Here is a 20,516-nt window from a genome sequence, read left to right on the forward strand (position 1 = left end):
ATATATTTGGGTTCAGTTAGACAAAGGTTGAACTCCTAAAAAATAAACCTTTGAATAAAAATAAAGCCTTCTAGGGCTTCTGATTGAGATGCCCATAATGTGTTTCCTGGTAATATCTCGACAGACGCCAAGATATTTCTTCATAAATGATCCTTCTCTTCTTTTATGATAGGTGGCAGAGGGGTTGTTTGACCGACTTAGCATCTGGCCTCACATGTAGTTTGTGCTCGGCGAAATCCGTCGGGACACCCGGCATGTCTTTGGGAGACCATGTGAAGATGTCTCGATTCTCACGGAGGAAATCGACAAGCTCGCCTTCCTATTTGCTATCGATCTTAGTCCCCATGACAGCAAACCTCTCCGGGTGCATCGGGTCTAAGGCGATCTTCTTGGTTTCCTTGGCCGGCTAGAAGGAGCCCCCTACTGCCATCTCCTTGGGATCAGTCGGCACGGCCGGCTGCTCGCCGGCCATGGCTACCATCTGGTTAAGGAGATGCTTCTCTTGAGAGATGACGAGGGACTCAGCCAGCCGACTGCTGGTGGTGGCGCAATCTAGCGACTTCTGGTTGTTGCCGGCAATGGTGATGATGCCCGTGGTACCCGGCATCTTGGCCTTTAGGTAGGCGTAGTGCGGGACCATCATGAATTTGGCCAGTGTAGGGCGGGCCAAGAGTGCGTGGTAGGGGCTATCTAGGCCGACCACCTCGAACTAGATCGGCTCGCGGAGGAAGTGGTTCTTGTCATCGAATAGGACATCGATCTTGATCTTGCTGATTGGAGAGTAGGAAAGGCCAGGAACTATGCCGTGGAAGACAGTCCGGCTGGGCTGAAGCTTCTTGGCCTTGATGCCCAACCGCTCCATGGTCTCGCGGTACATGACGTTGATGCTGCTGCCGCCATCTATCAGAACTCGGCCGAAGCGGCAAGTCCAACTCTCCATTGAGAAGGTTGATTCCAGCACCAAGGCTTATGCACCCCACGAGGGCATCATGGCCGTGTGGTCATCTTGCCTCCAGGTGATGGGCCTCTCTGACCAATGCATGAAGGTCCCGTCCCTTTATCTCCCGGAGAAATTGAAGCAACAAAAAACACTTCTCAAGTTTTTGGAAGTTAAATATATTCGGGTTCAGTTAGACATAGATTGAACTCCTCAAAAACAATCCTTTGAATAAAAATAAAGCCTTCTAGGGCTTCAAATAGAAATGCCCATAATGTGTGTCGTGGTAATATCTCGACAGATGCCAGGGGGTGGCTTATCATGGTAGGGGCCATGAGATCGTCATCGGGTCTTGGAAGCGGGAGTGGGCACAAGCTCGGACAGACATGAGATACCCAGGTTCAGGGCTCCCCTAAGAGATGAAACCCCTACTCCTGCTCTGCGGGGTCTCCGCATGCTCGCTATATAGCAATGAGTACAATGGTGCTCCAAGAGCTGTTTGGCTACAGGAGGAAGAAGGGCAAGGCTAGCTCTCTTCTTCCCTAGCTATGGTGTGTGGAATGGTGTGTTGGGAACTAATGTGTGAGCCCTTTGCATGGGTGTGGTCTGGAGGGTTCTATAGGCTAACCCCCCAAGGGTACAATGGTAATCTAGACGGCTGGTGGGTCCCAGCTGCCAACGTCTATGGAGGCTGGGTTCTCCGCCGGCTGCTGGGGCCCGCATCTAGTGAGCCCTCCCGGCTGCCGAGGAACCGGCCGACAGGTGGGGCCCGCCGCCTGCGGGCCCCATGGGCGGCTCTTCACTGTTGCGACGTTCGTGCTGACGGAGGCCGTGTCGGGCGCGCCATGGCTACAGTGCCGCGCCGGGCAGGTCGGCAGCCGCATGGCGGCGCTTACTGTAGCCATGCGTCCGAGATTCGGGGGAGGCATGGTGCACTGTGGCCATGTCCCAGCTTGTCTCTTGGTCGGGCTCAGACTCCGAGGGAGGGGGCGGGCAGCCTGCTAGGAGCCGGCCCGTGCCCTCATCGCCTTCTGGAGTGCACCATCTTCTTGGGGCCCACCGCCTTCTAGGAGGTGGGCCTCTGGTTCCAACCGCCTTCTTGGGGTCCGCCATCTTCTAGGAGGCGGCCCTCTAGTTCCATCCGGCCCAGGAGTCCGGCCTTGCTACTAGTCGGACTGAGGGGCTTGGCCAGCCCTGATGTCTTGAAATGTGGTTAAGTATTCATGAGGCTACCCGGGGTCTATCCCCCTGACAGTAGTCCCTGAAACTGGTGAGGTTCTACGCTTTAGTAGTCGGAGGGCCTCATCAGTTTCCCCTTCAGGAGATCTTCCGCCTTATGCTCCGTCCGGCTGGGAGGAGCCGGATGCTAGGAGCCGACACCGGCCGCGGCCGCCTGGTGGAATTCGAATCGACAGGCGGGTGTCGGGGTGGCGCACCGCATGCACGCCACGCGGCGCCCGCAGGCTAGGCCGGCCTGCCAGCCCACGCGCGTGACGAGACGCCGCCACAGGCTGGGGCCCACCATGACAGGGCCTCAGCCCGCATGCAGATCCACTGCGGCCGAGGTGGGCGGTTGCCCTTCTGTGGTGCACTAACTGTGCTATAACCGCGCGGAATGCGCGGGGTCGTGTGGGGCTTGGGGCGCAGTTAATCCCATGCCCCCACGTCGCCTCGGCTTCTCCTCCGCCAGCTATAAAGAGGGGGAGGAGGAGGAGGGGCCGCAAAATGCACGCCACCCCCTCCCGATTCTCTCATCCCCCTTCGCCATTGCTGCTGCTGTGCTGCTCCACCACTGCCGAAGATCTTCCGCGGTTGCCTCCCTTGTCGCCGCCGCCTCGCTGCTCCGCCGAAGCAGCTGATAATACCCAAGTGCAGGGAATCATCGTAGCAATTCCCAAAGGTGGAAGTGATAAGTATGGAGTGTCGAACCGATAAGGAGCTAAAGGTAAGATCAATATTCTCTCAAGTCCTATCTACCACTGATACAACACTACGTACACCGAACGTTTGCTTCCAACTAGAAACGAGAAATAAAACTATGTTGTGGGTATGAAGACGATAACTTTGCATGATATAAGAGAGGTAAAATATAAAAGTAGGTGTTGTTATCATAAAGTTAGAATATATTACTAAATATTATAAATAGCGAGTCTGTAATAATGATGGGTTGATGTGCAGAATTGTCCTAGGCAATTGTTAACAAGACGATGGTCATCATTGCAATTTCATATGAGGGAGAGGCATAAGCTAACATACTTTCTCTTCTTGGATCATATGCACTTATGATTGGAACTCTAGAAAGCATCCGCAACTACTAAAGATCATTAAGGTAAAACCCAACCATAGCATTAACATATCAAGTCCCCTTTATCCCATACGCTGTGACCCACTTATCCATGTTTATGCTTCTGTCACTCAAGCAACGCAGACAATAAGTAAACCATGGACATATTGAAACACCCTATAGCGGTAATACCTCACGCTTGCGCGACACGGAGGGCACAATAGGACAACACCAAAATATAACATACAACTCATACCAATCTAGATCATCAATCGACCTAAAGACAAAAGATATCTACTCAAAACATCAAAGGATGGCAACACATCATTGGATCATAATATGTGGCATAAAGCACCATGTGCAAGTAGGGATTACAGCGGGATGCGGGAGAGTGGACCGCGTAAAAGAGATGAGGATGGTGATGATGATGGTGATGTTGATGAAGATGATCACCGCGGCGATGATTCCCCTCCCGATGGCACTCTGGCGCCATCGAGAGATAGGAGGAGAGGTTCTCCCCCTTGTGCTTCCTCCTCTATGGCTCCCCGCTGGATGGGGAGAGGTTCCCCCTCTGGTCCTTGGCCTTCATGGCGATGATGGCCCCTCTGAGATCCTCCCTCATGGCCTTCGGTGATGATGCCCCCCCCGACAGGGTGCCAGAGAGGGCCTAGATTGATTTCTCGGGGCTACAGAGGCTTGCAGCGGCGGAACTTCTGATCTAGGTTATTTTTTGAGGGTTTGGGCATTTATAGGAGAGGTTGGCGTCGGTTTCACATCAGGGGGGGGTCTCTGAGTCGTCCACGAGATAGGGGGGCACGCACTCCACCCTCGTGGACGGCTCAGGACTCTTCTGGTCCATCTCCGATGCTCCGTGGGCTTCTTCTGGTCCATAAAAAATCATCAAAAAATGGCACGTCAATTGGACTCCATTTGGTGTTCCTTTTCTGTAGAACTCAAAAACAAGGAAAAAAACAAAAACTGGCACTGGGCTCTAGGTTAATAGGTTAGTCCCAAAAATCATATAAAATAGCATATAAATGCATATAAAACATCCAAGATGGATAATATAATAGCATGAATACTTCATAAATTATAGATATGTTGGAGACGTATCATCATCCCCAAGCTTAATTCCTGCTCGTCCTCGAGTAGGTAAATGATAAAAGAAATAATTTATGAAGTGTGAATGCTAGCAAGGGCTTAAGTTTGATCAATAATAGTTTCAATCACTTTTTGTAGCATCATTATATATCATAACAGTAGCTCAACTCATAAAACTTCTCATGATCAAGTAACAAGCTATTCACATGTTAAAGTATAGATCATAAACTTTCTTGAAAACTAACAAACCATGCTCCTAGTCATCAAACAATTGCAATTCATCTTATTTTCAGGAAGGGTCCATGTAAGAGCTTGGATTCAGCTAACTCCACATGCTCAACTATCATTTAATCTTTCACAATTTATAACACTCATGTGATATTTATGGGTTCAAAGTTTCAATTGGACACAGAGAAAGATAGGGGCTTATAGTTTCGCCTCCCAACCTTTAAGGTAATGTCAACAATAATACTTTATGAAAACCTACACCCAAGTGGATATATATATATATATATCCGGATCGCTCCAACACAAAGTGCTTGCCAAAGGAAAAAGTGTAAAAAGGAAAGGTGATGATCACCTAGACTCTTGTATAAGGGTAAAAGATAAAAGTAAAAGATAGGCCCTTCGCAGAGGGAAGTAGAGGTTGTCATGCGCTTTGATGGTTGGATGCACAAAATCTTAGTGCAAAAGAATGTCACTTTATATTGCCGCTTGTGATAAAGACCTTTATTATGCAGTTCGTCGCTTTATTTCTTCCCTATCACAAGTTCGTATAAAGCTTATTTTCTTCGCACTAATAGATCATACATATTTAAGGAGCGATTTTTATTGCATGCATCGACGACAACTTACTTGAAGGATCTTACTCAATCCATAGGTAGGTATGGTGGACTGTCATGGCAAAACTGGTTTAAGGGATGTTTGGAAGCATAAGTAGTATCTCTACTTGGTGCAAAGAATTTGGCTAGCATGAGAGGGAGAGGCAAGCTCAACATGTTGGATGATCCAAAACAATATAACATTTCAGATATAGGAAAACATAACCCATTAAGTTGTCTTCCTTGTCCAACATCAACTTTTTAGGATGTCATATATTAATGAGTGCTCACAATTACAAAAGATGTCCAAGATAATATATTTATATGTGAAATCTCTCTTCCTTCAATATTCTTTCATGAATTATTCAAGTGACCAATTCGGCGTCTGCTAACTTTCAATAAGTTTACTACCTATACTTATTATGTATGAATTCATTACTCCCCATGTTATAAGCATATGAAACATATATATAAATTCATATTTATGATATTCAATTCATTCAACCATTTACTCATAGGATATACGTGAAGCACGTGAGTAAATGACAAACTAATCTAGAAAGATATAAGTGAAGAACACTGAGTAGTCAAATAATTAACTATCCATGGGAGGATTCTTTTTAATTCAAGGTTTCAGATCCAATGATTTTATTCAAACAGCAATTAAAATTGAAAATACGCTCCAAGCAAAACACATATCATGTGACGAATAAAATACAGCTCCGAGTAAGGTATACCGATAGTTTTGAAGACGAAAGAGGGGATGCCTTCCGGGGCATCCCCAAGCTTAGGAGCTTGAGTATTCCTTGACTATTACCTTGGGGTGCCTTGGGAATCCCCAAGCTTAGGGTCTTTCCATTCCTTATTCCCTCATATTGATATCTCACCCAAAGCTTGAAAACTTCAATCAAACAAAACTTAACGGAACTTCATGAGATGGGTTAGTATGATAAAGAGTAAACCATTCACTTTGGTACTGTCAAAGACAAGGTTCAAAATTGTTCTCACACAAGGCCTACTGTACCATATCATTTCTACAATTTATATTGAGAAATATAAGCCATAGAAACTAGAAAACAAGCAAACTATGCAATGAAAACAGAATCTGTCAGAAACAGAACTGTCTGTAATGATCTGAACAACGACCATACTTCTGCTACTCCAAAAATTATGAAATAAATTGGTGCACATGAGGAATTTGTCTATTAATCTTATTCAAGAATAATCAACTCAAAACAGCCCTTATGTAAAAAATGACAGCTAATATCGTGAGCGCAAAGTTTTTGTTTTTTACAGCAAGATCACATTAACTTTCACCGAAGTCTTCCCAAAGGTCTTACTTGGAACTTTATTGAAACAAAAGCTATAAAACATGATTAATATAGTAGCTTAATCATGTAAACACACAAAAACAGTTAGGGTAAATATTTGGTTGTCTCCCAACAGGTGATTTTCTTTAATGCCTTTTAGCTAGGCATGATGATTTCAATGATGCTCACATAAAAGATAAGAATTGAAACATAAAGAGAGAATCATGAAGAATATGACTAGAACATTTAAATATAACCCATTTCCTATGCCTAGGGATTTTTTGAGCACACAATTTATGGGAACAAGAATCAACTAGCATAGGAAGGTAAAACAAGTATAACTTCAAAACTTCAAGCAAATAGAGAGGAAACTTGATATTATTGCAACTCCTACAAGCATGTATTCCTCCCTCTTAATAATTTTCAGTAGTATCATGAATGAGTTCAACAATATAACCATCACATAAAGCATTCTTTTCATGATCTACAAGCATAGAAATTTTACTACTCTCCACATAAGCAAAATTCTTCTCATTCAGAATAGTGGGGGCAAACTCAACAAAATAACTATCATGTAAGGCATAATCCAATTGAGATTTAAAATCATGATGACAAGTTTCATGGTTAACATTATTCTTTATAGCATACATGTCATCACAATAATCATCATATATAGCAACTTTATTCTCATAGTCAATTGGAACCTCTTCCGAAATAGTGGAATCATTACTAACTAAAGTTGTCACTCTTCCAAATCCACTTTCATAAATATCACACTAAGATTCAACACCCTCCAAAATAGTGGGATCACTAATTCCTAAAGTTGACACTCTTACAAACCCACTTTAGATGATAGTATTATTCATACTTCAAAAGATATAAGTGAAGTTCATGGAGCATTCTATAATTAATATAGACTAACCAATATCCAAGCTCAAAATATATAATTGAAGCACACGAAGCATTCTATAAAATCATACTCAAAAGATTTAATGAAGCACAAAGAGCATTCTATAAGATCATTGAAGGGCTATCTCATACTAGCATGGTTCCTAAAGAAAAATAAAAACACAAAGGACACAAATCATGCGAACGAAACAAAAACCAAGGTATACCGATAATTGTTGAAGAAGAAATATGGGATGCCAACCGGGGCATCCCCAATCTTAGATGCTTGAGTATCCTTTAAATATTTACTTGGGGTGCCTCGGCATCCCCAAGCTTGAACTCTTTCCTCTCTTTATTCTTCTCAAATCGGTAACTCCTCGTTCTTCGAACATTTCATCCACACAAAAACTTTGTGAGATCCGTTAGCACAATAAAGAAAATCACTACCTTTAGGTACTGTTGCAAACTCATTCCAATTTAATATTAGCACTTCATCTACTGTATTCCAACTTCACCATGGTTCATACCCCCCCCCCCGATACTACCCATAGATTCATCAAAATAAGCGATCAACACACAGAAAACAGGATCTGTCAGAAAAAGGACAGTCTGTAGTAATCTGGAAATTTAGTAAACTTATGTAACTCCAAAAAATTCTAAACAAATATGAAAATTTAAAAAATTTGTACAAGTAATTTTCAAAAAGTTTCAGACCCATTTGACTTTCCAGTAAAAAATGTAAAATCACGCGCTATAGCCAAAGTTTCTGTTTTTGTACTGCACATAGCAAACCAGCAAGCTAATCATCCTAAAACCAAAGCTTGGCATATTATTTTTATAATACAATGGATATATACAAGGGGATAATTATTTTCAGAGAAGCTTTCATGAAATTTTTTACATTGTTTCCATGAGCACGAACACAAGTGTTCAAGGTCGACCCACACTTCTTCAATGTATAACCTTCCAATCACTTCTCTTATTGAAAAACTTTTTAGGCATGAGAGGCAAGTAATTTTTTTTGTATTTTCATTCTTTTAATTTTTTTTGTATGTTTCACCGACAACTAAACAGAAATAAAAAGTAAAAACAAAATCTAATTAGTGAAGAAAGCAAACAAGCACATATGAGAATATCAACCCCATGCTATTGCTCCCCGGCAATGGCGCCAGAAAAGAGCTTGATAATCCCCAAGTGCAGGGAATCATCATAGAAAATCCCAAAGGTGGAAGTGATAAGTATGGAGTGTCAAACCCACAAGGAGCTAAAGATAAGATCAATATTCTCTCAAGTCCTATCTGCCGCTGATACGACTCTACGTACACCGAATGTTTGCTTTCAACTAGAAAGGAGAAATAAAATTATGTTGTGGGTATGAAGAGGATAACTTTGCATGATATCAGAGAGCTAAAATATAAAAGTAGGTGTTTTTATCATAAATTTAGAATATATTAGTAAATATTATAAATAGCGAGTGTGGAATAACGATGGGTTGATGTGCGGAATTGTCCTAGGCAATTGTTAACAAGACCGGTGGTCGTCATTGCAATTTCATATCAGGCAGAGGCATAAGCTAACATACTTTCTCTTCTTGGATCATATGCACTTATGATTGGAAATCTAGCAAGCATCCGCAAACTACTAAAGATCATTAAGGTAAAACCCAACCATAGCATTAACATATCAAGTCCCCTTTATCCCATACGCCGTGACCCACTTTATCCGTGTTTTTGCTTCTGTCACTCAAGCAACACAGACAATAAGTAAATCATGGACATATTGCAACACCCTACAACGGGAATCCCTCACGCTTGTGCGACACGGAGGGCACAATAGGACAACACCAAAATAGAACATACAACTCATACCAATCTAGATCATCAATCAACCCAAAGATAAAATATATCTACTCAAAACATCATAGGATGGCAACACATTATTGGATCATAATATGTGGCATAAAGCACCATGTTCAAGTAGGGATTACAGCAGGATGCGGGAGAGTGGACCGCATAAAAGAGATGAGGATGGTGATGATGATGGTGATGTTGATGAAGACGATCACCGCGGTGATGATTCCCCTCCCGATGGCACTCCGGCGCCATCGAGAGAGAGGAGGAGAGGTTCTCCTCCTTGTGCTTCCTCCTTCATGGCCTCCCCTAGATGTGGAGAGGTTCCCCTCTGGTCCTTGGCCTTCATGGCGATGATGGCCCCTCCGAGATCCTTCCCCATGGCCTCCGGTGATGATGCCCCCCTTCGACAGGGTGCCAGAGAGGGCCTAGATTGATTTCTCGGGGCTACAGAGGCTTGCGGCGGCGGAACTTCTGATCAAGGTTATTTTCTGGAGGTTTGGTCATTTATATGAGAGGTTGGCGTTGGTTTCACGTCAGGGGGGGGGGTCTCCGAGTTGTCCACGAGACAGGGGGGCGTGCCCAGGGGGTAGGGCACGCCCTACACCCTCGTGGATGGCTCGGGACTCTTCTGGTCCATCTCCGATGCTCCGTGGGCTTCTTCTAGTCCATAAAAAATCGTCAAAAATTGTCACGTCAACTGGATTCCGTTTGGTATTCCTTTTCTGTAAAACTCAAAAACAAGGAAAAACAGAAACTGGCACTGGGCTCTAGGTTAATAGGTTAGTCCCAAAAATCATATAAAATAGCATATAAATGCATATAAAACATCCAAGATGGATAATATAATAGCATGAATACTTCATAAATTATAGATACATTGAAAATGTATCTGCAACCACTTTACCATGCCACCGCCACAGCTCCACTGCCTCGCGTCGTCGCCGCGTCGACCATCATCTTCTTCTTCGTTGCTGCAGCGCCCGTCATCTTCTTCTCCGTCGAGCTTCTCCTTGCCGTCCCTGTGCCATGGCGAAAAGCGGATGGCTGGGGTATAATATCCATGACGACCACGTCGACTTCCTCCACACAACGCAGAGGCTGCCTCGTTCCGACAACGTGGGCATGCGTATTCCCCCCCGAGCCGGAGATCTCACCGCGGCCGGAGCCCGATGAGTACGTCATCTTCCGTGCTCACTTTCTCCACGGCTTCGCGCTCCTGGCCAGCGGCTTCTTTCGGGAGTTTCTTCACTTCTATCGGCTGCAGCCGCACCACCTCACCCCCAACACGGTGGTGTGCCTCTCCACCTTCGTCACCTTCTGCGAGGGATACCTCGGTGTCTTGCCGACTGTTGAGCTCTGGGGTAGGTTCTTCTACCTCAAGTTAGGATGTCGGCGAAGGAGGAGCCGGCCCAGTGTGGGGCGTGCGTGGCGGTGAGGCGCTCAGGAGGCGGCACGTGAGTCGGCCAAGCTTTGGTAGAAGTCATACTTTTATGTCTAGAATCTCCGGGACGTCGAATACATCAACCTGCCGGCCTACATGCATGGGCCGCCTGCTGGGTCGCGTGACAACTGGCAGTAGCAGCCGCCCAAGCGCCCCCCTGTCGGCCCCTATTGTCAGTGTCCTCGCCCGGCTAGAAGAGATGACAAGCCGGGAGGGGCTCCAGCTGGCCAACCTGCTAGCCGGCTTCATCATGTGTCGGGTGTTGCCGCTTTAGCTTCGACCGCACCTCATCAGCCAGATGAGCGGACGCCGGGATCCATGTCGGATCTCCACCAAGGAGATGCTGAGGGTGGAGGTGGCCCGCCATGCCAATAACATCTTCAACTGCAAGCTCAGTGAGGCAGAGTGGCGTATCGGCAAGGAGCCTTACAATCGGGCCAACACCCCTCCAGCGGTACGTACCAGATCCGGCTGCTTTATTTGCAATGTTCTTTGTCCCTCCATCTTGACCAGTCGGCTTTTGCGGCAGCGCTTCACGGGCCAAGGCACGCCGGCTCCCGGGCACGAGTGGATGTCGAACCGCGACAATAGCGACGTCGAGGATCCCGAGCTAGGGGTGGACACAATGGAGGAAGGTGGCGAGGAGGAGGTCGCCGGAGGATGTGGCGGAGGAGCAGGCGGACCTGAGGCAGACGGCTCTGTAGGAGGAGGCAAAGGAGGAATCGGCAATGTCCGGGCTTGGCCGAATGATGACGAGGGCGACAAGGAGCGGCGCCCGCCTAGGGGGGCTCGGGAACCTCTACCCCACGGCCGGCTGCCGCACCCGGTGGGCACAAGTGCCGCCTGGCGGGGAGGTACGATAGCCACCTGACCAAGAAGGCCAAATAGGCGGACGCCACCGGGCGGCACGAGGCCTAGAAGGTGGCCGCCGCTCGGAAGGGGCCCAAGCCCATGCCGTTCACGTCTGGGTAAGCGCGCTTGCCGCCCCAACTTCATGTTTTCCTTCTTTCTTGGTGTGTTTCCTTATCTTTGCTTTCTTGTTGAGTAGGACAGCCTTCGCCACCATGCGGGCTTCATCTTCCTCACTGATGGACCCGATGGACGGCTCCGTGGATGCTCGGCATCCGGATCCGGCTACTGCTCTTCGGGAAGCGTAGGAGAGGAATGTGCAGGAGCCCACAGAGAAGGCGCGGCCGACGCCCAAGCGGAGGAGGTGGCGCAGGCAGAGGCCCGGGCCGCGGCGGAACCGGAGGCGGAGGCGGTGACGAAGGCGCAGGCGGAGGCCAACGCCAGGGGAACGACGGATCCAGCTGGCGGCGAGGTCCCGGAGACCGTCACCCTCGAACAGCCGGAGGTGGAGATGGAGGAGAACCGGACGCCGCCTAGGCAGGCCGGGATCGACCAGTCGGTAGCGGAGCCCATGGTCCCCAACACCGTCATCCCTGAGGTGGAGGAGACCCTGCGCACACCGGACACTAGCGGACGAGGAGGCGGAGAGCCCAACCAGCTGGAGGCACAATCAGCCAGTGCTGGGCAGGCGGCGGGCCAGGCCTTAGTGGCGCGTACCCCTGTGTGCCCCTATGTGATGCGGGCAGCATCGGAGCCAAGGCAGCAGGTGGAGGCCGCGACCTCGAGCTCGCAGGGGTCCGGTGCTGGGGCCACGAGTGCCGCTTCCTCAGGCTGGGTAGCAGGAGCCGGCCCCGCCGCCTTGAACTTGGTGGTTCGAGAAATGAAGGACCGGTTCCTCGCCCAGAACGCCATCCTACTGAAGGCGAGGAAGGAGATGCTGGCTACGCGGTCGGCCGTACGGGTATGTGCATCTTATTTTTGCTTCTTCATCATGTAATCTTCCGTGGGGGCGCGTCAGCGCACCCACTAGGTGTAGCCCCCAAGTTCCGAGTCGGTTACTGAGCAGGCGGGTTGGAACTCCAAGGTGTTCTTTTTGTTTGTTGAAATGCTTGCTGCTGTTGCAGGACCTCCACGACATGCGGGTGGCCACGTACAACACACAGAAATATATGCTTGCCACCCAAACTACAGAGCTGGCTCAGAGCCGAAGTAAGTAAGCCGGCTTCCAGTGGGGCGCACAAGCGCACCCACTGGGTGTAGCCCCCGAGATTCGGGCCGACTGCTAAGCAGTCGGTCTAGATCTTCTCCTGTAGCTTATTCTTGGTTTCTGTTGAAGTAGATGGTGACGCTGCTTGCTTGTTTTTATGTTTAAAGCGACTACCACCCAGCTGGTTCAGCGCGTGGAAGATCTTGAAGGCCAGCTCCAGGTTGTGAGGTAGGAGCGTGAAAGTGGCCTTCGCGCGTGACCGACTGGAGAAGGAGATGGCGGACCAGGCCGTGCGGCACACGGAGCAGGTCAAAAAGCTAGAGGCGGACAAGGCAGAGCTCAGAGCCGAGTTCGAGACTCAGCATGCAGAATGGGCCGAGAGGGAGAAGCTCCTCGATGGCGACTACTCCATGAGCGAGGACATGCTTGATGGTATGCCCTTTTTCTTCTGTTCTGACTTCTTGCCACTGGCTGCTGCCGGAGGCCGTCTTCTAACGCCCTTGTCTTCTTGTGTGTAGAGTTGGGGGGGGGGGCTGGTCCTTCCCGAGCAAGGAGTGCATGACCTTGCTCAGCTCCTCGTCGGGCAGGTTGTCCGGGCGCAGCCAGAGCTTGTCTTCTGCGCCCCCAAGCTTCCACAAGGGGGGGGGGGTGTCGTGGTACTAAGTCTGACAGTAAGAGTAGGGGGTACGTATGAGGAGGCGAGGCCCTAGCTACGACGAGGTTGTACACACGATTTTACGAGTTTAGGCCCCTCTCGGAGGAGGTAAAAGCCCTACGTCTCGGTGCCCTGAGGTGGTCGACTGGACTATGGATGTGTGTTACAAGGGGTGCGAACCCTTGTCCCATAGGAGGGGGGTGGCTTATATAGAGTGCGCCGACCCCAGCCATCCTCCGTTACAGGGGTTCAATGTACATTAAGAGAGGGTGTTACTGGTAATGCCATCTATAAAGTGCCATCAATGATCTTTAAGACTACAGAGTGGATGCCTGACCGTTGCCATCCCGAGTGACTCTAGGTCTTCTGTACTCCGATTGGTTTCCTGTATGGTCGAATGACTCCATCCAGGTCGAGTGAAATTGGGGGTATCCGAGTGAGGTGACTGGTCGAGTGGATTGCACTCGATGGCTTCAGTCGATACTACTTGTTGTGCTTTGAATGTCCTTGCTTCTAGGGTAGTGACCTTAGGTAGGGCATATAGGTCAGGTCTATGACCCTACCCTATGTCTATGGCATCATCATTAGCCCCCGAATGGATTGAGGTCCGAGTGAAAAGAAAGTTGATGTTGGCCTTGCCTTGACTCTTGTGCTTCACAAGCATTCATACTGAGTTCGAGGTCCATGCTGAAACTTCGGCTTCATTTTAGTCGCCTTGATCGATTCAGAGGTCGTCGAGTGAACTTATGTTGGCACTCTTTGAGTGTTGCTATGACGCGAAATCTTTGGCGCTATTGGTTACTGCGGATCCCGAATCTCACAGGATTCAAAAATTTGGGGAAGCGCGCAAGGAGGAGCGCGTCGCAGTAAACAGGATGGATAGATAGGGTCACCTTGATTTCCGTGCCACCTTTTTCACCACGTATCTGGTGCACGACTGTTGTGGGATTTGACAGGATCGCTCGGGCCCACACATCATCCACTTGGAAGTAGGTCCTTAAAAGGTGTCGAGGCTGATGCATCTGCACAGTGCACTCCCATTCCCCTTCTTCTTCCTCTGCTTCTCCACCGCGCCCTCTTTCACCCTCGACGCCGCCACCCCGCTAGTGCGTAGCCTGTCACCATGGTGAAGGATAAGACGGCGGCGCTAGAGCGTGCGAAAAAAGCGATGGTGACTGCGAAGGACAAGAAAATGAATCGGGGATCGTCGTCGAGGTCCGGGCTGCCGCCGGGTTGGATTCAGGGAGACTGGATCCGATCCACGCTCCGTCCAGAGGATCTGGAAGATCTGGCCGCTACAGGCTTGATGGCCGCTGGGACTCTGAGGCTGCCGGGGGACGAGGTAGAGCCTCAGCCGCGGGCGGGTGAGTGTGTCCTCCTTGCCACCCATGTCGACCGTGGTTTCTCCCTTCTCCCACATCCTTTCTTCCGGGGTTTTCTGAACCATTTCGGTGCTCAGCTTCACCACTTCTCTCCCAATACCATCACGTATCTTGGTGCATTCGTGTCTATGTGCGAAAACTTTTTGGGTTGTCGACCTCACTGGGGTCTCTTCAAACATATTCGTCTAGCCGCTCGAGTCCACCCGGAGGAGGTTCCTGATGAGACGGTGGCCCTATAGCTTAAGAGCATTACCGTAAACAAAGTTTACCCCAGGGGGCCAGGAGAGTCGATCCATTCGATGCCGATAACCAGCCGAACAAGGTCCGATCCTTGTTACCGAGTGTAGTTCATTCTGTCTTGCAACTGTCTCTGGATCCGACTGATGTTTGATTAACTCCTTGCCTTGCAGGTTTATACTGAGATGTATTCGATGCCGAATGGGGAACAAGCCCAGGAGCAAGTCCAAGAGGGAGCGCAGAAGAGAGCGCTGACTGGAAATCTCCCGACGATGAAGATGAGGAAGAGAGTGATGAGTCGAACGACGAAGAAGAGGAGGTCGACTCACCACCTCGCACAGAGCGCTGATCCAAGCAGTTTCATGATCCAGCAAGTGGGCGTAACAAAGCTGCGGCTCCGAGCACGCAAGTGCATAAGCGCACTCAGACTTCGACTCCGGAGCCGTCAGAGAAGGTCGCCAAGCAGCCCAAGGTTGCCCCTTCAAAGTTTTGAAAGACCTTGCCTAAGATCAAGATGGATGTTCCTGTTGCTTCTGCGTGAGTGTTCTGACTTTCTGTGTTTTCCTACGGACTCACACTTCTGCTCTAACCAAGTGGATTATGAACTTTTCAGTGCTACAACTTCCGGGACCTCCATGGATATTGACAAGGCTCAAGATGATGAAGAGACTGAGGATGCGGCTACTTTCAAAGCTGGTACGATCCTGCAATCTTGAACTTGTTTTGTCGGCTGGATTGTCGGTCGATTGAGCCCCTATGGTTGAATTTTGTTGTAGTTCCACGGGACGTCATTGAGCTTCTAGACGACGATGAAGAAGTGCCTCTGAAAAGTACAGGAAGGAGGGGCAAGGCTTCGAGTAGGAGGACGACCGTAGGCCAGGAGCCTCAGTCGACATCAGCGCCAGAGACGGTGGTCCAGCGATGCGGAGATATGGCTCGGGGCAATGTTTCTTTTGGCAATCTGGTGTTGACTGACCATCCCTCGGCGTCGATTGCTCAAGTCTCTGCTTCGTCTGCACAACTCAATGCTTCAAATCTTGTGATTGCTCCGACTGTACTGCCATCGTCGCTCTTTGTTGCACATCTCACTCCAGATGATCCAGCGGGTGCCACCAAGGAAGCCATACTCCAAGCAAACCTTATGATGGATTAGATGAAGGTGGTGCACGAGGTCAGCCAGGCTACCTACAATGCCAGCTCTGCTCTGCATGTCAATGTAAAGGTCAGTTGATTTCTGACTGATCTCTCAATTTGATTCTTGCCTTGCTACGATGTGGTAGTTGTAACTACTACTTCATTGTCCGTAAGATGTCCCTGGATGAGTGTTTTGGAACCTTTTATGTGCATCTATCATGAGTCTGCATTTTGCCTCCAATCACCCAGTGGGTGCTTTAACTTAGTGTTGAATAGTTCTTCTACTTGAGTCGACCAAGTTGAGTCGAGTGTATCTCTGAACGAGTGGGGGGCACGCAAAGTGCACCCACTGGGTGTAGTCCCTGAGACCGTCTTCAGATGTTTGATGCGGCGGGGGTCTTTATCGAATGTCACTTCATTGTTCTTTCACTCGGTTGAATAGTTTGATCTGAGTGGAATCTAGACCAGTGGGGGCACGCAGAGTGCACCCACTGTGTAGTCCCCGAGACTGCGGTCGACTGCTAACACTCGGTTGGGGTCTGAGAATCTCTCTCTTTTTTTGCATACTCATGCTGGGCAGACCACGCTGAGTGGTAAACTGGACCAGTGGGGCACGCCAAGTGCACCTACTGGGTGTAGTCCCTGAGACTACTGTTGAATGTTTGATTCAGCGGTAGTCTTAGAGCAATTTTTTCTATGATTGACCTTTGTTTCTGTCGACTGACACATCTTATTTGCTGACCTCAGAAATCTTGTGATCTTGGAGCCCAATTTGCTGAATTGGAGGGGAAACAGATTAGTCTCAACCTCGACCTGGAGCTGGCCAAGAATAATCTCCAGAAGGCCCAGGAAGAAGTAGCTACCATGGGAGGTAATAATTCGTCGAGTGTCCACTTTATGACTTTTTTCCTTTTAGTCTCTTGAATCGAGTGACTCCACTTGAAAAGATGTGCATAGTGAAAACCGTCAAATCCAAGCTCATCTGAAGAATGTTATTTCTTTAGAGAAAATGAAGCAGGCTCTAGAGAAGAAGGATCAAGACCTTGCCGTAGCACAAAAGCAGGCGCGAGAGAAAACGGCACTTGCTGACAAGAAGCTGGCCTCAGTCAACAAGTTGGAAGAGGATAACTCCAAGCTGAAGACTGCTGTTACTGAAGCCAACAAGGAGGTTGCGAGGTTGAAGAAGGACAACGATACCTTGACTAACAAGGTTGGAAATCTCACAGCGAAGAAGGGCAAACTAGAGGCTTATCTGGGACGGCTTGCTGAGAAACTGGTCCTGAAGCTTGAAGGTACTTCCTCCCATCCGACTGTTTTGCCGTTGTCAACTCATTATTTAACTGTCGACTCATTGCTTTTCCGACTATGCAGAACTCTGTTAAGACTTCGAAGCAGAGACTGGGCGGATCGAGACAGGTCTTTACCCCATAAACTCTCTTGTCAAAGATGACGTCGCGATGAACATGCTGCGGTTGGAGTCTCGTCTGGACAGTGCTGTGGATTATCTTGCTCGTCTGAAGGTGGCGATGTCGCGGATTGACACTAAACTCTGTCCCCGAGCGGAATTCCAGAATGATCTCGAGTCTCTGATGACTCGACTGAATGAAATCCCTGGTTGAGTGCAAGAGTGGAAGAAAATCATCTGCTCGCTATGGCACTAATGCGGCTCTATCGTTGGTCCGAGTCCATTGTAAGGATATCAGAAAAGACAAGGTGGCAGCTCTCAAGGTTGCCAACACCAAGAAGCTCAAATCCTAATCCTTCATGGACACCTTCATCAACGCTGCTACTCGTATCGCAGACATCATTGACCTTGAGAGCTTCGTCGAGCCAGCGAGTCCTCCTCCTGCCGAGTGAACAAACATTATGCCCCACATTTATTTGCCTTGGAATGCCGAGTGGTTTTGTAACCGTTAAATTCTTTTAGGCCTGATGCTTGAGCACTTCTGCCCGCTGCGGTTCTAAACTTTTACGGGGTTTATCTGAACTTGGTTTTTCTTTGAATATGGCGGCTTTGTCTTTACCACTTCTGGATCTTTTTCAGTTTTCCAGCGGTCTTCACTCCCCACTCAGAGTAGACATTTTACTTGTGATGCAGCTCAGACAACGCGCTCGGTCGGCGCCTTGTCGTCCTTGCAGGTCGAGATGGAGCGTACGTTGTACTTACGATGTAGCTCAGACAACGCGCTCGGTCGGCGCCTCGTCGTCCTTGCGGGCCGAGATGGAGCGTACGTTGTACTTGTGACGCAGCTCAGAGGATTTTTGTGACTTAGGCGAGTGCGGGGTCACAGCTAAGCCTCCAAGTGGGAGGATTGCTCTCCACTCAGAGTGTTTTTTAACTTAGGCGAGTACGGGGTCGCCGCTAAGCCCCTGAGTGGGAGGATTTCTCTCCACTCGGAGTGTATTTTAACTTAGGCGAATCAGGTTCGCGGCTAAGCTACCCACTGGGGGATTTGGATGCAAATGATTATGGGAAATCAATCATTAAGATAATGCAAAAATCTTGTCTTTGGTAAGCAAACTGACGGACTCTTATTACAACTCGTCGATCCGAGCGGTTTAGGTATAGAAAGGGTGAAGCAGCTCTGCGTTCCACGTGCGTGGATCGTCCATTTCCTTGGCTATGTTGTAGATGTGGTACGCTCCATTGTAAAGCACCTTGGTGATGATGAAGGGACCTTCCCAGGCTAGAGCGAGCTTGTGAGGCCGTTTCGGATCCACTTGGAGCACAAGGTCTCCTTCTTGGAACGCTCGACCTCTCACATTACGGGCATGGAATCGATGCAGATCTTGCTGATAGATGGTCAACCGGATCGGAGCCATCTCATGTTCCTCTTCCAGGAGATCAACTGCGTCTTGGCGTGTCTGTTCTGCTTCAGCTTCTGAGAAGAGTTCCACTCGGGGAGCATTGTGCAGCAAGTCACTCGGAAGCACAGCCTCAGCATCGTACACCAAGAAGAAATGGGTTCGATCAGTCGACCAGTTCGGCGTCGTTCTCAGCCCCCATAGGATGGATGGCAACTCAGTCACCCAAGCTCCGGCGGCGTGCTTGAGGTCGCGCATCAGTCAGGGTTTCAGCCCTTGAAGGATCAAACAATTCGCCCTTTCTTCTTGCCCATTCGACTGCGGGTGTGCAACAGATGCATAGTCAACTCGAGTGCCTTGGGAAGCACAGAACACTTTAAACTCATCAGAATCAAAATTGGAGCCATTATCTGTGATAATGCTGTGAGGGACTCCATACCTGAATATCAACTCTCTGATAAAACTGACAGCAGTGCTTGAGTCAAGGTTTTCGATAGGCTTGGCTTCAATCCATTTGGTGAACTTGTCGACTGCCACAAGCAAATGAGTGAAACCACTTCTGCCAGTCTTGAAGGGTCCAACCATATCCAACCCCCAGACTGCAAATGGCCAGACGAGTGGAATAGTCTTCAAGGCAGATGCAAGCTTGTGAGACATGTTGGAGTGGAACTGACAACCTGCGCACTTGTCGACTATATCCTTTGCCATCTCATTCGCACGAGGCCAATAGAATCCTGCTCAGTATGCTTTGGCCATGATGGTACGAGAGGACGCATGGTGACCACAGGTCCCCGAGTGCATATCGTTTAGGATCATTCGACCTTCTTCTGGGGTGATGCAGTGTTGAGCCACTCCTGTGACACTTTCTCTGTAAAGCTGCCCTTTTATCATGGTGAAAGCTTTCGATCGGTGAACTATCTGGCGGGCCTCATCCTCCTCCTCTGGGAGTTCCTGCCTGAGCAGGTACGTGATGTACGGCACCGTTGAATCAGGCATGATCACTAAGACTTCCATGATCAGGTCGACCACAGCTGGGAGTTCAATCTTAGTCGGATTGGTTGAACTTACCGGTTGCGGGGGCTCTTCCTTGAAGGGATCTTCTTGTACAGACGGGGTGTGGAGATGCTCCAAGAACACGTTGCTAGGGATAGGCTTCCGAGTGGAACCTATCTTCGCTAGATCATCAGCAGCTTGACTCTTGATTCGGGGTATGTGGTGGAGCTCTAACCCCTCAAACTTCTTCTCTAACTTTCTTACTGCGTTGCAATAACCGGTCATTGCTGGAGTCCTGATATCCCATTCCTTCATTACTTGATTAACCACTAAGTCTGAGTCGCCGTAGACCATCAAGCGTCGGACACTGAGTGAAATGGCCATACGTGATCCATACAACAGTGCCTCGTACTCAACTTCATTGTTTGAAGAATCAAAGTGAATCTGGAGGACATAACTGAGCTTGTCTCCTCTTGGGGACACCAAGACTACCCCTGCGCCAGAGCCATTCAACATCTTGGACCCATCAAAGAACATAGTCCAATGATTCGATTGAATCTGAGTCGGTTGCTGCTGTTCAATCCACTCTGCGAGGAAATCTGCTATTGCTTGGGACTTG

The sequence above is a fragment of the Triticum dicoccoides genome, chromosome 5B, assembly GCF_002162155.2.
Source record: "Triticum dicoccoides isolate Atlit2015 ecotype Zavitan chromosome 5B, WEW_v2.0, whole genome shotgun sequence".
Lineage (NCBI taxonomy): Eukaryota > Viridiplantae > Streptophyta > Magnoliopsida > Poales > Poaceae > Triticum > Triticum dicoccoides.